We start from the raw sequence: 16,573 nt of genomic DNA, 5'->3' as shown, positions 1-16,573 counted from the left end.
GGAAACTTTCAGACAGAAAGTGTGAAAGCTTCTTTCTTGCTTATGAACCACTGAACATGGCCACTGAGACCACACACACACAGTCTGTGCCAGAAATACCAAAATCATGTTGCATAAAAACCAAGTGATGCCCAGCCAGTCCCCAGGCAGTTATCCCTGGACAACCTTTCCCTGAGTTTTATTGCTGAGCATGATGCCACATGGCCTGAATATCCCTTAGACCAGCTGGGCACAGCTGTGCCAGCTGTTTCCTGGTGTCATTATACTGCAAGAATTCTGTTATCATTACATTGCAAGGGTTCTATATTGCCAGTTTTGTACCGCCTTGATGTTTTCTCATAGTCGGCTCCTCTAGGCACTGACTCTTCCTTTTCCTCACAATAACCAACTCCTGTCCCCTCAACCAACCAATCCACTCTTTTTTATCACTCTTCTTATTTGCTATAGCTGTGGCCTGTTAACATGAGGCCTGCTCCTAATCTTTAATAATTAACCCAGCTGCAACTCTTTAGGGGATAAGATTACACTCTATACTACCTTTATTTACTTATATTCTATCCCCCTACAGTTTTCCCTCCCAATTCCCTGTGCACCCCCAGCCCTGTCCCTGGTGGGGTGGGTGAGAAGCACAAAAGGCTCTGTCCAAGCTCTGCTCAGCCTCAACAAAACCATCCCAGAATTATCCGCACCATTTCCAGCACAAACCCAAAACTTTGCTCTGTATAAAGAAAATAAGCCATACACAATGATCCAATATTTTTCCAGGGTGTAGGCACTGATGTGGGGACATTGCTTGAGGGATGTGCATGATTTTGGGGAGAAAATCAGGTCACCTGTCGTGTTTGAAGTGTCACTGAGGAGCTTCTCACACAGAAAAACATGGTAGGTTTTCATTCTGCCTTATCTCCAGCCTGCCACTGGCTCTGCTTGCCTGACTGGGAGTAAAAAGCTCTTTCATTTCTTTGAGAAACTCTGGATTTTAAACTTTTCTTCGCTTCAGGGGCAGAAATCCAGCCCTAGGAGACAAAGCTGTCTCAGAACATGCAGTTGCCATTCGACATGAATATTTGGGGGTTACACAGCAACTGGATTTAATTTGATTATTTTAATTTTTATTTATTTATTGTCTTTCAGAAACCAGCTTCCACAAATCACCTTTTTCTTCTTCTGCTTTCTTCCTGTGGCTCATTGAACCAGTGGATCAATGCCACAGTGAGTACATTATAATTTATATTCTTCCAGATCAGCCTTGATGGACTGGAGACTATTTCTGTGGCAGCAGTGACTGGATGCTTTTGGCAAACCTGTGGCTCTGTGGGACAGCAAAAATGAGGCAGAACTGAAGGGCCAGGTGGGAATTAATCCTAATTCTAACTTTGACAATGGCCATTCCTGTGACCTGAGGAATTTTCCACAGTTTCTTCCCTCCGCTCCAAAGCAGGCACAGAAGTGAAAGCTTCATCTCCCAGCCCTCTTCTTGAGCTGGCATCCTCAGCCACCAAAAAAAGCAGCATATGCAGAGGAAAATCTGTTGGCAGCTCCTTCATCACTTGCTCTTTTCAGAGGTTTGTGTGTTGGGTATGGATCACTCTCTCTCTGCCACACCATGCTCAGAGTAAAATCTCACTTTCTTTTTTGTTTTGGCCAAATGAATCCCTTTGTGCTCTTCATTCCAGTTCACCTCTGCTTTGCATCCCAGTGTATATTTTTCCCATTTTCTACTCATGGCAATTTTTTGCTGTTCCCATCCTGACTCCCTTTGCTCAGCTCTTGATTGATTATCATTCAGCTTCTCGCATCACTTTATTTTCCTTCCAATTTCCCAACTGACAGCCTCTGCCTTCCCCTGCTATGGGAGGGTGACAGAGCCTGTGCTGAGCTTAACCAGTGAGTTTTTGCTTTGTCACTCTGCAGGGACAAGGTTAACTTTCCCCCAAAGCTAATTCAGCTTTTCAGAACACCCGTGTGCTGCAGAATTGATATGTGCAGTTAGATATTTTCACTTTTAAGGCGTAGCTCCCAGCAGAGCTGTGCTAACGGGGTCAGTAAACTTCAAATGCCTTGAATTCACAGGGGGAAAGAAAGATGCACAGCCTGAACGCTGAGCATGGGGTGAAAACATGCTCATTTTACTTTTTTTTTTTTTTGTGAGAGTATTTATGCTGTTGCCTAGGATTATTATTAACTAGCAATCTAAAAAAACCATTAGACATGACAAGGAGAACAAGTAAATTTGAAGTGTTGGGAGTTGTTGTTATGGGATTCAGTGTGCTGTACAACTGGATGGAATAATGAACCATGAAAGCCATTACAGCACAGCACAAAGTTTCAAATGGAGATGATGAAAAATAAAAGTACTGGAGGAATATCTGCAGTGTAATTTTCCAGGAGATGATTCCTGGCTGCCTGCAAGGTTGTTCTCAAGGCTTTCTAAGAAGTAGAGGATTCTATGAGGGAGACAAGTCTTTTCTAGATTTAACACCATGTCCAAGCAGTGTCTGGTGAGTAGAAAATGTGAAATTCAGGTCCATGGGAGGAGCTTCCTCCTGCTTGTAGGATCCCCCTCTCTTTGGTTTGCTGTTTCCTGCATATCAGAAAATATCCTGAGTTGGAAAAAAACGCACCAGGATCATCAAAGGCCAACTGCTGGTCATGTACAGATCAGCTCCAAGAATCACACCCTGCATACATTTATAAATCTATATGTTGTAAATGCAGGGTGCCCCCAATGCAGGGAATGATTGGTATCTGACTCTATTGATTCAAAAAGCTGAAAAATTGTTTTATTAAATTATATTACATTATACTATATTATATCTATACTATAAGAATATTAAAGAGTACTAAAGAAAAGTTCATGACCATCTGCCAACATCTAGGACACGGCTTTGACTCAATAGGTTAATTAATATAAAAGACTATTACCAGAATCTAATTACCAAATCCTTTCAGGTAAACAATCTTCTTAACACATTCCACATGTGCAAAGACAGCAGGAGCAGCAAGTAGAGATAAGAATTGTTTTCTCTTTCTCCTCTCTGTGCTTCTCCAGAAAAAACCCTGAGAGAAAGAATTGTCTCTGTTCAGAGAATGTGAATGCCACATCTATATATACATATATATATACATATATATATAAATATATATATATATATATAGTACCTTGGAAAGAAATATTTTTTCTTTTGCTGGTCATTTTGCTTAAAGAATAGATCCAGACAGGTGTAGTAGTTCCTGGACCTTCTCTGTTACCCTCTGGAACCCCATATTCCTTACCCACAGAGATGTGGACTGAATTGTGGAGCAGCACACAAACCAAACTGATTTCCTACCAAAGAGCAGCAGCTTGGTTTCATTGGTTTCACTGCCTCTGAAGGGATGCAAGGAGTAGGAACCAGGATCTTCATCAGTGTCCTCTGAAACACTGATTTTACTGAGTCCAGAAAAACACCACTTCATTCGTGGAGGAGAACAGGTTGCACTTACAACTGTGTTGTGCATAATTTAAATTTAATTGTTCACTTATCCATATATTCCTGCTCTGAAAAAGGCTTACAAGAGAATTGAAGTGCATTTTGGAGGACAAAGGTGTTGAATGAGAGAGAGAGAATTTGGGAGATAAATTTTGTATGCAGTATGCACTGCCTTTTTGCAGGACCCATGATATTACATCAACATGGAAATATGGAAATATAAAGCCTTTGATAGCAGGAATTTGATGACCATGTGCTGTGGAAGGAGCATTTATTATTCCACTATTTGAAAATTATCTTTAAGGAGCTGCTTGTGGGAGATCACCGATGGAGAAAATTACTTTAAGGGAGTGTTACTGCTTTCAGTTGGTGCTGAATGAAGATGAGATCAAGCTCCTTGTACTCACACAAGTTGTGTGAATCAGTAGCATGGAAGAGTCTCCAGGTAGAGATGCACATGAGGAAATCAAACTGCAGCAGCACTCAGCAGGGTGGTGTTTTCAGAATGGCCTTTATTTTATAATTCTTACCCATCCAAACCTAAATATAGTTACAACTAAAATAGATTCTAAGAAAACCTTTTGTGTACTTTGTTCATTTTGCTTCAAGACAGTGGACATGGCCCCGTTCTTCTGCCTCTCAATTCTCTTAAGAATAGACCTGATGTAAATACAAGTTTCAATACATGAACCAGTCCTCAAGAAGCTTAAAGTTAAATCATTAGGCAGCTCCTGAGCTTGCTCTGAGTCTTCAATGCTTTTAGAGCCTAAGGGGGAGAATTAACAGCCTCTAGTCTGTCCTCCTGTGTACAGTGGGTCACATCATTTTACCCAGCATTATAATTTTTATAAGACTTTGAAAAATGAATCAAGATTTCAAAATTACAAGGAAAAAATGCTTGTAAGAGCATCTGTGCTATCTCTGCTTATTACTTTAAAAAAAAATTTAGGTCTGGAGAATAGAGTGATTATAGCAGAGAGGTTCTTGAGGATGAGGGAACTGGCAGGTTGGGAAATGGAGCCCTTATCTTTGAAAAGCAAGCAAGTAGACTGGGGGGGAATTTTCTGTGCCACAAACTGCTCTCTAATGACAGTCACAGAGGGAGGTGGGAGGTATTTTTGCAAATAGCAGTGCTGTTACATTGTGCACCCTACTTTTCTATCTCTTTTCTTCTTTTCCTTCTCACTAATGTGGAGTAAATGAGTGAAATAAGAAGTGCATTTTGTGTAAAATAATCCAGAATGATTGGTGGCATTAACTGAGAGGATCTGGGCTCTCCTCTTGAAATGGAGTGGTTGATGTGATCTGCAGGCAGTGATGGATTAATGATTGGACTTGATGGTCTTAGAGGTCTTTTCCAACCTAAATTATTATCTCATTCTGTGTTTACCCCTTCTTTTCCCTCGCTGCTTCCAGCTCTGTTCCTCTGTAAAGCACAAAGAGAACAGAGCCCATAGGAAGAGTTATATCTTGCCTAATTACAAAAGCATGACATTCAAACATGAAAGAAACCCTTTCAGAAGCATTTTATTAGAAATAAAGCTAGCTGAAGGCTCTTTAGGAGAGGTTGGGCACGCAGACCCTGGCCTAGAAAGAGAGCCAGTGGTGCTCTGCAGAGGCTCAGTGTGACCTGCTCAGGCAGGAGCACCTTGGAACATCACATGGCAGCAAGATTTCAACCTCATTCTATGTAAACTTAGAGGTCTCTCTTAATTTATTTGTTCTCTCTCACCTTTTGTCCCTCTCTGCACTGCTTGTCTGATCTTCACATCCCCAGTGGCTTCAGTTCTGCAGCAATAGCACCTCAGTGGTTTGCTCATGCTTTGGTTGAGTTTTGATTCTCCAGAAAAATTTTTCCCAGGTTCAGCTGGATCCTGCTGTGATCCACAGGATTCACAGAATTCCCAGAATGACCAGGTTGGAAGAGGCCTTCAAGACCATCCAGTCCAACCCAGCCCCAACCCCTCAACTAAACCCTGGCACCCAGTGCCACATCCAGGCTTTGTTAAACACACCCAGGGATGGGGACTGCACCACCTCCCCAGGCAGCCATTCCAGAACTTTATCACTCTTTCTGTCAAAAACTTTCTCCTGCTATCCAACCTGTATTTCCCTTGGTGCAGCTCGAGGCTGTGTGCTCTGGCTGTGTCAGTGCTGCTGCAGACAGAGCCCAGCCCCAGCTGAGCACAGGCACCTTTCAGGAGCTGCAGAGAGTGATGGGGGCAGCCCTGAGTCTCCTTTTCTCCAGGCTGAGCACCCCCAGCTCCCTCAGGGGTTCCTCACAGGGTTTGTGTTCCCAGCCCCTCTCCAGCCTCGCTGTCCCCTCTGGATGTGCTCAGTGTGCCCAGGTCCTTCCCAACCAGAGCTGGGCACAGCTCTTGAGGATGGTTCCTATCTAAAAAGTCTGGGTTAGTGCAAGGCAGGTTTTTTTCAGCAATATGACAAAATTGGATGGCATGGAAGCTGTGAGACCCCGCTATCACCACCGCAACCTCCAGGGAAAATTTGCAATGTTTTATTTTCCTGTTTTAAGTTAGAGCTGCTGAAGATGGGATGATAGGAATTATGCAATCCCTGATTGAAAAAAATAAATGCCTTTGAAAGCAGCAAATAAATAATCCTGTACACACTGCTCAGTAGTGATATTGAGGTTGATCTCCCAGTTTTGATGATCCTGTGGTGTGTGAGGGAATCAAAGAGGATCATCCCCTACAGACAGATAAAGCCATTCACTACCTCTGAAGTATTTAAAAGACATGTAGGTGTGGTGCTTAGGGACCTGGTTTAGTGGTGGATGAGGCAGAGTTAGCTTAAATCTTGGACTTGATGTTAAGGATCTTTTCCAACCTAAATCATTCCTTGACTCACCTTCCCAAGAGCTCCTTGCATTGTTAGTGCTGATATCATGACTTAATTATAGGAGGAGCATTAACCCTTGCTAAATGGAATGTTTCTATCAGAAGGGAAGAGGAACCTGTGGAGAATATTCAAATCCCAGTGAAAATTTGGGTAATAATCTTTCTGGCAAAAAATTCTACTGCAAATCTATCAAATATATTAGATACCTGGAATTAGATGGTAAATGATGCAATTCCTTCCCCCATCTTCTGATTTTAAAGTTCTGGTGTCTGGACAGAGTGAGATCATAACCCTAAAAGTCAAGTTCTTCTACCTTTCAGTTTGTTCTGCAGGACTTTGGCAGCATGAAGTTTTGCTCGTGATTTTGGATGTTTCCTTTGGTATAAACTGCTCCCTGCAGAAGCTTTTCAGATGGCTGAAATTACTGGAACAGTAATTCTGTGTGCCTTTTTTCCTGATGCACTAACTGAAACTTCCCAGTTTTCCAGTGGGAAGCAGCCAGCAACCAGTAGAACAGCATCAGCAGAAGTGCTGAGCTCTGAGTGTGAGAGGGTGAAGGAGCAGGAGCCACAGGCACCCTGCTGACACGTAGGAACACGTCTGCTTTTGCAGAGAAGTCGTGCAGTTGTTTACTGTCAGCTGGGATAACAGGATCATTGCTCAGGCACCCCGGGATGCAAACATCATCCACTTCCATGAACAGAAAGGTGACAGCTCACACTGTGATAACCACCCTGCTACCTCATTTCTCATGCTGCTACATAAATCCTCGGGAGGATAATGGGCAACAGACTTGCTCAAAAGACTAAAAAAATTTCTGGGATGTCAGTGCATCAGGATTAGGTTAACATAATTCTCTAGTCAGGCAGATTTGGAGAGAACTGAAAAAAATATACCTTCTCTTGTATCATCTGCTGGGTTCCCCAGATGGAGAAGGGAATGATGAATCTGACTCCATGTTCTTAGAATGCTAATTTATTATTTTATTATACTATATTATAATAAAGAATGCTATACTAAACTATACTAAAGAATACTGAAAGGATACTTACAGAAGGCTTAAAAGATAATAATGAAAACTCCTGACTCTTTCCAGCGTCCTGACACAGCTTGGCACTGGTTGGCCATTAAGTCAAAAACAACTCACATGAAACCAATGAAAACAACCATGTGTTGAATAAACAATCTCCAAACACATTCCACATGTGAGCACAACACAGGAGAAGCAATCAAATAATTATTGTTTTCCTTTTTTTTTTTGAGGCTTCTCATCTTCCCAGGAGAAGAATACTGAGCAAGGGGATTTTTCCAGAAAATATGATGGTGACACCTTCAGATTTACCAGCCTAAACAAAGGCTTGATGCTATTGGAAATCCCCTGCACACACAAGTCTTCCCTAGAAATCTGGGAATTCCCATTCACTCAGTTCATTATGTTCAAAACATAAGCTGCTTCGTCTGCAAAACCAGTACTGAGCAGTGCTGCCTCAAATCTTGACAAACCAGTGGTTTTTGCATCACAAAGAGAAAATGGTCAAGAGCTTCATGTACAGTAGCTTTTTGTCCACAGCAGAATATTCAATGCCATGATGGTAAAGCCATTATCAAATCAGAGGTGAGAGAATTGCTGGCCCATTAACTCTGCCAATAATTGAGCTCATTACAGATCATGGTGCTGTGCTGTCAAATGACTCGATTTTAATAATACTATAAAGAAAATAGAGATAAACAGCATGCAAAATGCTTTCGGAATAGGCAGATCTGTTTGACAGCTTGTCCTTCTTCAGTGAAAATTGGGAAAGGCTTTAGGGATGTTTTTTTCAAGTTGAGGGGGTTTAAACTCATTTTTTTAAGCTCTTTTTCTTTCATGCCATATCTGTGGTACCTGCTGAGCTGCAGGACTGCTGACTGCAGGGCTGGGCAGGGAGAAATGCCTGGCATTAAAATTTGCTGTAGCAGGGCAGAGTGGTGCCCTTTGCACTGAACTTACCCCAGGTTCAGCTGCCCCTCATAGTGCAGAGATGCCCATGATGCACCCACATTCCCAAAATGTACCCAAAATAATGTGGCTCCTCTGGGGAGCCAGTTTCTCTGGTCACCTGGCAGCTTGTATGAATGATGTTCTCTTTAAACAGGAAAACCTTCAGAGGAAGTGCTGAGAACTGAGACGGAGCACAGAGAGAGCCACTCAACATCATCAATGTGCTCACAGCCATAATTCACATTAAAGTGGTTTGCCAGGAGAAACTGTTATGGATCTGGGGAATCAGCTGGAGAGCTGCTAGAAATCAAAGAGGAGATATTAGTCTGTGGCTAAGAGAAAATTTTTCAAATGTCCTCTCATCCATGTGGCAAAGAACTTCCCTAGAAGACTCTAAAAGGTTTAAGACTTGAAAAGATTTTTGGATGTGGCACCTGGGGATGGGGGTTAGTGGTGAACATGGCAGCACTGGGTTAACTCTGGGAAAAATCAATGATCTTGGAGGGTTTTTGTATTCTATGACTCTGTAATCAGTTTTGGGATTACTTCTCCATGTGCTACAACCTTCACCTTTTCACAGCTTGAACTAGATTTTGTCCTGAACATCAGTGAAGTCTGACAAGTGGAAGACAAGGATGTTTAGATGTGGTAAATGCTCCTTAAAGGTGACAGGACACACAGACTCCTTTGTTCTGTAGCTGAGGGATGCTGCTTGTAGGTGCCTTGTGTTTTGAAGATGTAAGAGAGATAGAAGATGTAAGGTACTAGCTCTTTAAGATTTTCCCAGTTTTATGAGGCTATGTTTGCTTTTGCACTCAGAAGAAAAGGAAACCACTTTTATCCATGACATACATGTGGCTCTCTTGCTTGTAGAATTCCCCTGAGAGCAGATGCATCAGTGCCCAAATGGCCTTGAAAACATTTGCTCAGATCAGGGATTTTGACACAAACAAGATGTACTAAAGGAACCTGAAATCTTCCACTTAGTTTAAAATGAATCTCACTGCCTGGGGTCTCCTTTCATAGTCCCACCAGAGAGCTGAGGAGCTCAGTGCCTCCAGGAGCAGCTTTATTCCTTGCCAGAGCTGGTTTCTCACCTAGATCTAGCTCAGTGTGTGGAGGAGGCACCATCAGGCACTGCCCTGCTCAATAAACTCCAGCAGGATCAGGAGAGGTGGGGGATTCTTTGGAGCAGCTATTGATGTTTCCTAGGCAATGCTGACAAAACCACACTGCCTCTAATTGGCTCCACTACAAATATTTACAGCTGTGAAAAGGAGTTTGCTGATCCCATGACTGTAGCCATGGTTGCCTATCTTTTTAGCTGCTGTTGTGCTGGTGAGAAACATGAATAGGTTGCAAGAATCCCTCACTGGCTTTGTAGCAGGAACATTTGCTGACCCAAATGTAGAAGCCAATTAAGCTCTAAAGCGTCTGTGTGTTTTTCTGGTGAGCTTTGCCATTTGTTCTGTTTATTAGTGAAAAAACCCAAAGCTAAAAACAACCAACGTGGTGAGTGAGGGCTTGCAACAAATTCAGTGCTTGTTACCATTTATATTGGTTGTGTGGATATAAATAAAATATTATGTTTAAACATCATATTAATACATTACTCTGTGAATTTGAATTCCCATGCTGGCAGTGTCTGTTTGCAGCCCTGTGTACCCAATCAACCCCTTGAAGAAGAAATGTTGATGCAATATGTTCTAATATTTGTTCTGAAATTGCCTTTCAGATTGAATGTGTACTTACTTCTCCTGTTGGGAGGAAGGGAAGAAGGTGGAGCCAGGCTCTTCCCAGTGGTGTTCAGTGACAGGACAAAAGGTACCGGGCACAAAAAGAAATACTGGAAATGGCTTTTAAATGCAAGAAAAGATTCCTTACTGTGTGGGTGGTCTGTAACAGGTTTCCCAGAGTGGTTCTGGAGTCCCCATCCTTGGAGACATTCAAAACCTTCCTGGACACTGTCCTGGAACAGCTGCTGTAGCTAATCCTGCTTGAGCAGAGTGGTTGGAGCAGGAAACTCCGCCAAGCTCAAATATTTTCTGAATATGGAGTGAAATCTGTGTTTTCTGTTTGTCTTCTTGTCTATTTTGTTTGATGTGTGTCTCATTTTTAAATAAATAATGGATCTGAAGTCCCTCAGGAGGAACCTGCAGGCACAGGCCATACATTGACTCCTTCTAATGGAGAAGGGCCATGCTCAGGCTTTAAACTGAAAGAGAGAAGGTTTAGATTGGATATTGGGAAGAAATTTCCTGTGAGGGTGGTGAGGCCCTGGCATGGGTTGACCAGAGAAGCTGTGGCTGCCCCTGGATCCCTGAAAGTGTCCAAGGTCAGGTTGGATGGCACTTGCAGAAACCTGAGATAGTGGAAGTTGTCCCTGTCCATGGCAGGGAGGTGGAACTGGATGATCTGTAGGGTCCCATCCAAGCCAAACCATTCTATGACCCCATAATTCTATGAAATTGCTTGTTCTGCTTTCAAGATTCTGAAATAACCCCTCATTTTTAAACAGAGGAGTGTTCCTGAGGGTTTCTATTCCTTCCATGCTTCAGGCTTCAGAAAAAAAATCCATTTTTTTGGTTTGAAAATCCAGGCTGGAGAATTACTTGGCAGACTTAAGAGCCTTGCTTGCTAATCAAGGACCATTAGGTTGAATGTTTGTATGAGCTTGTCACAGGCACTGTGAAAGGCAAGATTTTACACTGATACTCAAAACTAAATGTGTTTCTTTTCCATCAGGTAAAATGTGGGCTGCTGCATTGTGCTGGTGTCCGTTCCCCCTTTCCCAGGCACTTCGTGAAAGCAGCTCATGAATGCACAGTGAATTATTTACACAGTTTACTTCCAGCAGAGCTCCAGAAGTTTCTTGTGAGGTTTGTTCCTCCCAACATTGTCACTGTCATATTTTCTGAAAAATCATTTCACCAGGATTTCTTCTTCTGGGAAGCTAAGAAGCCTCAGAGAAAAATGAAAACAATAATTATCTGATTTGCTTCTCCTGTGTTTTGCTGCTATGGAATGTGGTTTGGACATTGTTTACCAACAGGTGGTTGTTTCATTGGTTTCATGTGAATTGTTTTAACTTAATGACCAATCACAGTCCAGCTGTGTCAGGACTTTAAAAGGAGTCACAAGTTTTTCATTATTATCATTTAGCCTTCTGTCTGTGTCCTTTCTCTATATTTTAGTATAGTTTAGTGTCAAAGACATATTTTATGAAAAATCCTTTCATTAGGATATTTTCTCCTGAGAAGAATCAGCTTCTCCATGTTTTGCTGCTTGGAATGTGATTTGGAGAATTGTTCACCTAGCATGTGAAATTGTTTTTACTTGATGACCAATGGTAGCCGCCTGTGTTGAGGCTGCGAGCAGCCACAAGATTTTATTATCATTGCATTCCTTCTTTGCTAACATTCTGATGAAATCCTTTATTCTTTTAGTGCAGTTTTAATATATAATTTTTAAAATATATATAATAAAATAATAAATCAAACCTTCTGAAACATGGAGTCAAGATTCTCATCTCTTCCCTCGTCCTGGGACCCCTGCGAACACCACCACAGTTTAGTATAACATTCTTTAATATTATATAATATCATAAAATAATAAGTTAGCCTTCTAAGAACATGGAGCCAGATTCATCTTTCTTGCCAATGATGGGAACCCCAGAAAATACCAGACAATGTTGTGTTTGGATGGGCTCTACCTGCCCTGTTTTTGTGTCACTGCTGAGTCTTGAGCTCAGCCTGATGCTGCTGCAGCCTCCACACGTGGCAGGATGTGAGAGTTTTCTGTAAATATTTGTTGTCTTCCCAGACAGCAAATGGAAGATTAAGGCTGTGTGTTGGTTTTGGATGGCAGCAATCTGTCAGGAGGGACTTCAGGAGTGATTTAGGATCGTTTACTTGGGGAAATTGTGAATTAGGGTTTAACTGGTGATGGATGATCCAAAAGCTGCCTGTGTGAGCCACCATGATTTTGGTGGTGACTCAGAGCATGAACAAATGGGATCATAACGATGGGTATCTGTTTGACTAATTAACAGGATTGCACTCCATTTTTCCTTAAGCTTCTATTAATCTATTCATATGTCTAATGGCATTGGAACACTTGGGAATTTTTCACAGAACCACAATTCTGCCTTGGCTGTGTGGTGTTGCATTTAGTTGTAAGAGTTCACTCTTTCCTTTGTTTCTTGGACTGTCAAGCAGCAAGCAGAGGACTCCAGGAACTTAAAAAAAATTCATCATCTATTGTATTTCCAGGATGGCTTGACATTGAAAGGCAGGAATGATGAATCTGATTCCATGTTCTCAGAAGGCTAATTTATTATTTTATAATACTATATTATATTAAAGAATGCTATACTAAACTATACTGAAGAATACAGAAAAGATACTTACAGAATGTTAAAAAGATAATAATAAGAATACAGAAAAGATACTTACAGAATGTTAAAAAGATAACAATGAAAACTCCTGACTCTTTCCAAAGTCTTGACACAGCTTGGCCCTGATTGGCCAATGAGTGAAAATAATTCACAGCAGAAACCAATGAAACAATCACCTGTGGGTAAACAATCTCCAAACACATTCCAAAGGAGCAAAACACAGGAGAAGCAAATCAGAAAATTATTGTTTTCCTTTTTCTCTGAGGCTTCTCAGCTTCCCAGGAGAAAAATCCTGGGTGAAGGGATTTTTCAGAAAATACAAATGTGACAATCATCCTCATTCTTATTTAATTTTTTTTTCATTTTTATTATAATTTTTCCCACTAATCTTTCTTTCAGATTCGTTGCTCCTCTGCCTTGAATTCATTCCATTCAAAATCAAAACTTAAATGATATTTTTGACTTGAGGATCTCCAAATGACCCTTGCTGCTGGAAATCCTTACTCTTTCTGTGTAATGTAAATGGAAATAGAAACCAATTTGACTGGAGGGAGAATATGTCTTGATAACAATCTTTGCTGGTCTTAAAATGATTGTTGTACTTGCTGGTGTGGGAGAATGAGAAATCATATTTTTCAGGTGTATTTGCGTGTTCTGTGTGAGGAACATCCCATCTGTCTGCTAAAGGTGATCCCCTCTTTCTGTCACAATATATTTGCTCTGGCTGAGGTATTTGCTTGATATTTATTAATTCCCAATTTTGTTTAAGTATCTGCCGCATGCTCAACAGGTTTTTTGTTACAAAACAAATACAGAGAATGAGCTCAAACTAGACTTTTAAAAGGTTAAAATAATGGGGAGTGAACCCAGCTTTAGATCCATTACAGCAATGGAAGACCCATAAATTTTGATTCAGGCAATGTATAAAGAAAGAATCCTGATTGTGGAAGGAATGAGAGAAGAAAAGCAGTGTAGTAATACAGATTTTCACATCTTTCAGCTTGGTATTTCTGTTGTGGTTGAGTTGTGATTTTTGTCCTGAATTTAGATGTTAGAAACCTATCAAATCTCACTGAGGCAAGACCACATGGGGTGATGGTGGAATTTAATAATTCATAGAGGAATTTAATAACATCTGAAGGCAATTCTGAATGATTCTGAGTTTGATGAAAATCACCTTATCTCACAACACCAGAGCTTCTCTGTCTTCATTTATAAACCAGACAATAAATACACTTCAGTGGGCACTTGGGTTTTAGCAGCTTTTCAAGCAAGGTGATTTCAGTGCTGGGAACTCACTTTTTTTTTTTTCTTTTTTTTTTCTTTTTTTCTTTTGCAAGAAAACTCTGTGACTGGGCAATTGAAACTAAAACCTGTTGTGGGTCTTCAGAAAGCAGAGAGAAAAAGCTTTTGAAAAGCCAATGCCAAGTGGAGGCATTCCTCAGCAGCACAGAGAGGCCTTTGCAACAGAGCCTTGCTTCCTGCAGCGAGGCAATCCTGGGAACCAGGGAAAAGGAGAACGACTCACAAACCACAGGAGAGAAATCAATACAGGAGAGGCAGCGTGGGGAAAACCAACAGCAAATTTCTTCTGACTCAGTTGTCTGAGCAAAGCCAACAACAACATTATTGGAAAGGCAGGATGGTGTATGAACGGTTCATGGAGAGGTGGGATTTTCCAAGTTGTGGAAGGAAAATGCTGCCTGCAGCTGAATTTCTACAAACCCACATTTAAAAAAAAAAAATTAAAAAAAAAATATTATGCTGGTAGGAGAAGGCAGAGCCAGGTCCTGGGCTTTTTAGAATATATAATTTTTAGGATGAGACCCTATACAACTATAGCAAACAGATCCAAATACCCATTTTTAAGAAAATTTTAAAATATTCCTGTGTCTGTAAATACTTTTTCAGGTGCAGTTTTTCCTTCTGCACTCACAGGGGAAACAGCTAATTATGCTTATTACCATATTTTACAAAATTTGTTGGATTATACCCTTTCCTGACCCGGAGCTGGGGCAACTGAGAGGCGTTTTAAAAAACTTTTATTCCATTTTCAGTCTCATGTGAAGGGTGAGATGATACAGATGTTATCATTCACACCATCACAATCAGAAGCAAATTATTTCCTAATTACAATACATTGTAAGCATTTCTTGGCCTATCAGCTTTAGCCACACCATGCTGTAAATGCCTCAAAGCCAGTCATCTCAAATTACCCCTTGTGAGTCCTGCTACAATATATTTTTCATTTTCTCTATTTTCTCTAGTTCTATTTCTCTAAAATATCTAATCTTATTTTCAAAGCTATCCTCTAAAACTTGTTTCTAATTCAATTTTACTCTCAACAATGTCCATCCTCTTCCATAACATTTCTAAGTCAATATTTCTTATCTCAAAATTTGCATACAAATACACATTATGTAAACCTTCTGTCAAATCTTAAAAATTTTCTTTAAATTGATTTCCCACAGATGAGACACTTAAAAACAGTTGTCATGCAGTATGAACACTATATTAGGATAGAAACAATGATGTAAAACAAGTCTTGATCTTATCTTGGATACGTCCCCTTCTGTGCCCAGAGCTGGTGTTGGAAGTTTTGTTGCAGAGCTCTGCACAGATGTGGGGTAATTATTTCATTTGTGAATCTTTCAGTCTCATCCTTCAGACTAATCATCTCCCCAGCTATTTATAGACTTCAGCTGCCAACTGGAAAACCAGCAAAGATGGGAAAGGGAGAGAAAAAACATCTTTTCTTAAGTTCCTGTGGGCTGCAGCTGAATGCTTTAACTGATCCTGAAGCAGAGGTAGCTGTTCCCTTGAGGCACAGTTTTCTTGCCAAAAAAGAGCTTGTGGTGACACCACAATAATCCCCACTCCAAAATGCAATTTTGAAGTTATCCTTCCTTTAGTATTGTATGTTTCCTTATTCTTTTTTCATTTAAGGACAATGTGCGATCTGAAAAGAATCACACAGAGGAGCAGTAATTAAAGAATTTTCCTCCATCATAGCAGTTGATGGGAAAATGCAAACATAAAGATGTTTTTTTGATGATGTTTCATGACTACACATTGTGTTTGCCAGGAAGGCAATGGGATTCATGCAGAAGTGCTACATCAAAATGCCTTTGTGCATATGTGTGACCGTGTTCACAGGGCTCTAAGGATGAGGGAAGAGACGAGGATGTGACTCCATGTTTCAGAAGGCTGATTTATTATTTTATGATATATATTAATTAAAACTATACTAAAAGAATAGAAGAAAGGATTGCATCAGAAGGCTGGCTTAGAATAGAATAGCAAAGAATGATAACAAAAGTTTGTGGCTCGGGGCTCTGTGTCCCAGCCAGCTGACTGTCATTGGCCATTAATTAGAAACAACCACATGAGAACAATCACAGATGCACCTGTTGCATTCCACAGCAGCAGATAATCAATGTTTACATTTTGTTCCTGAGGCCTCCCAGCTTCTCAGGAGGAAAAATCCTAAGGAAAGGATTTTTCTTAAAGTTGTCTGCGACACAAATGTCCTTCCAAATAAACTGGAAGAGAATGCTTTTGAGTTTTTTGTTGTAGGAAATGGTTTTCAGGATCAAGGTCCAAAAATTACTGTTTTTTTCTTCAAAGCATACCTAAGTCATAGAATGGCTTGGGTTGGAAGGGACCTTAGAGGTCACCTAGTTACAAACCCTGCCATGGGCAGGGACAACTTACACCATCCCAGGTTGCTCCAAGCCCCATCCAGCCTGGTCCTGAAAACTTCCAGGGATCCAGAGGTGGATCAGCTTCTCTGGACACCCTGTCCCAGAGCCTCAGCACACTCCCAGGGAAGAGTTTCTTCCCAATATCCCATCTAACCCTGCC

The 16,573-nt window shown here is 40.9% G+C and overlaps 1 long non-coding RNA gene across 1 annotated transcript; it reads left to right on the top strand.

The window, feature by feature from the left end:
* The first annotated feature begins 9,530 nt into the window (after positions 1 to 9,530).
* On the top strand, positions 9,531 to 15,892 carry LOC135442998 (uncharacterized). Its single transcript, XR_010438746.1, has 5 exons — positions 9,531 to 9,762; positions 10,049 to 10,137; positions 11,059 to 11,192; positions 13,349 to 13,396; positions 14,050 to 15,892. It is a non-coding gene; the product is annotated as an uncharacterized LOC135442998 (long non-coding RNA).
* The last annotated feature ends 681 nt before the right edge of the window (positions 15,893 to 16,573 follow it).

Source organism: Zonotrichia leucophrys, chromosome 2, assembly GCF_028769735.1.
Source record: "Zonotrichia leucophrys gambelii isolate GWCS_2022_RI chromosome 2, RI_Zleu_2.0, whole genome shotgun sequence".
NCBI lineage: Eukaryota > Metazoa > Chordata > Aves > Passeriformes > Passerellidae > Zonotrichia > Zonotrichia leucophrys.
Note: the sequence above shows the minus strand (reverse complement) of the source record. Positions and strands in the feature narration are given on the sequence as shown.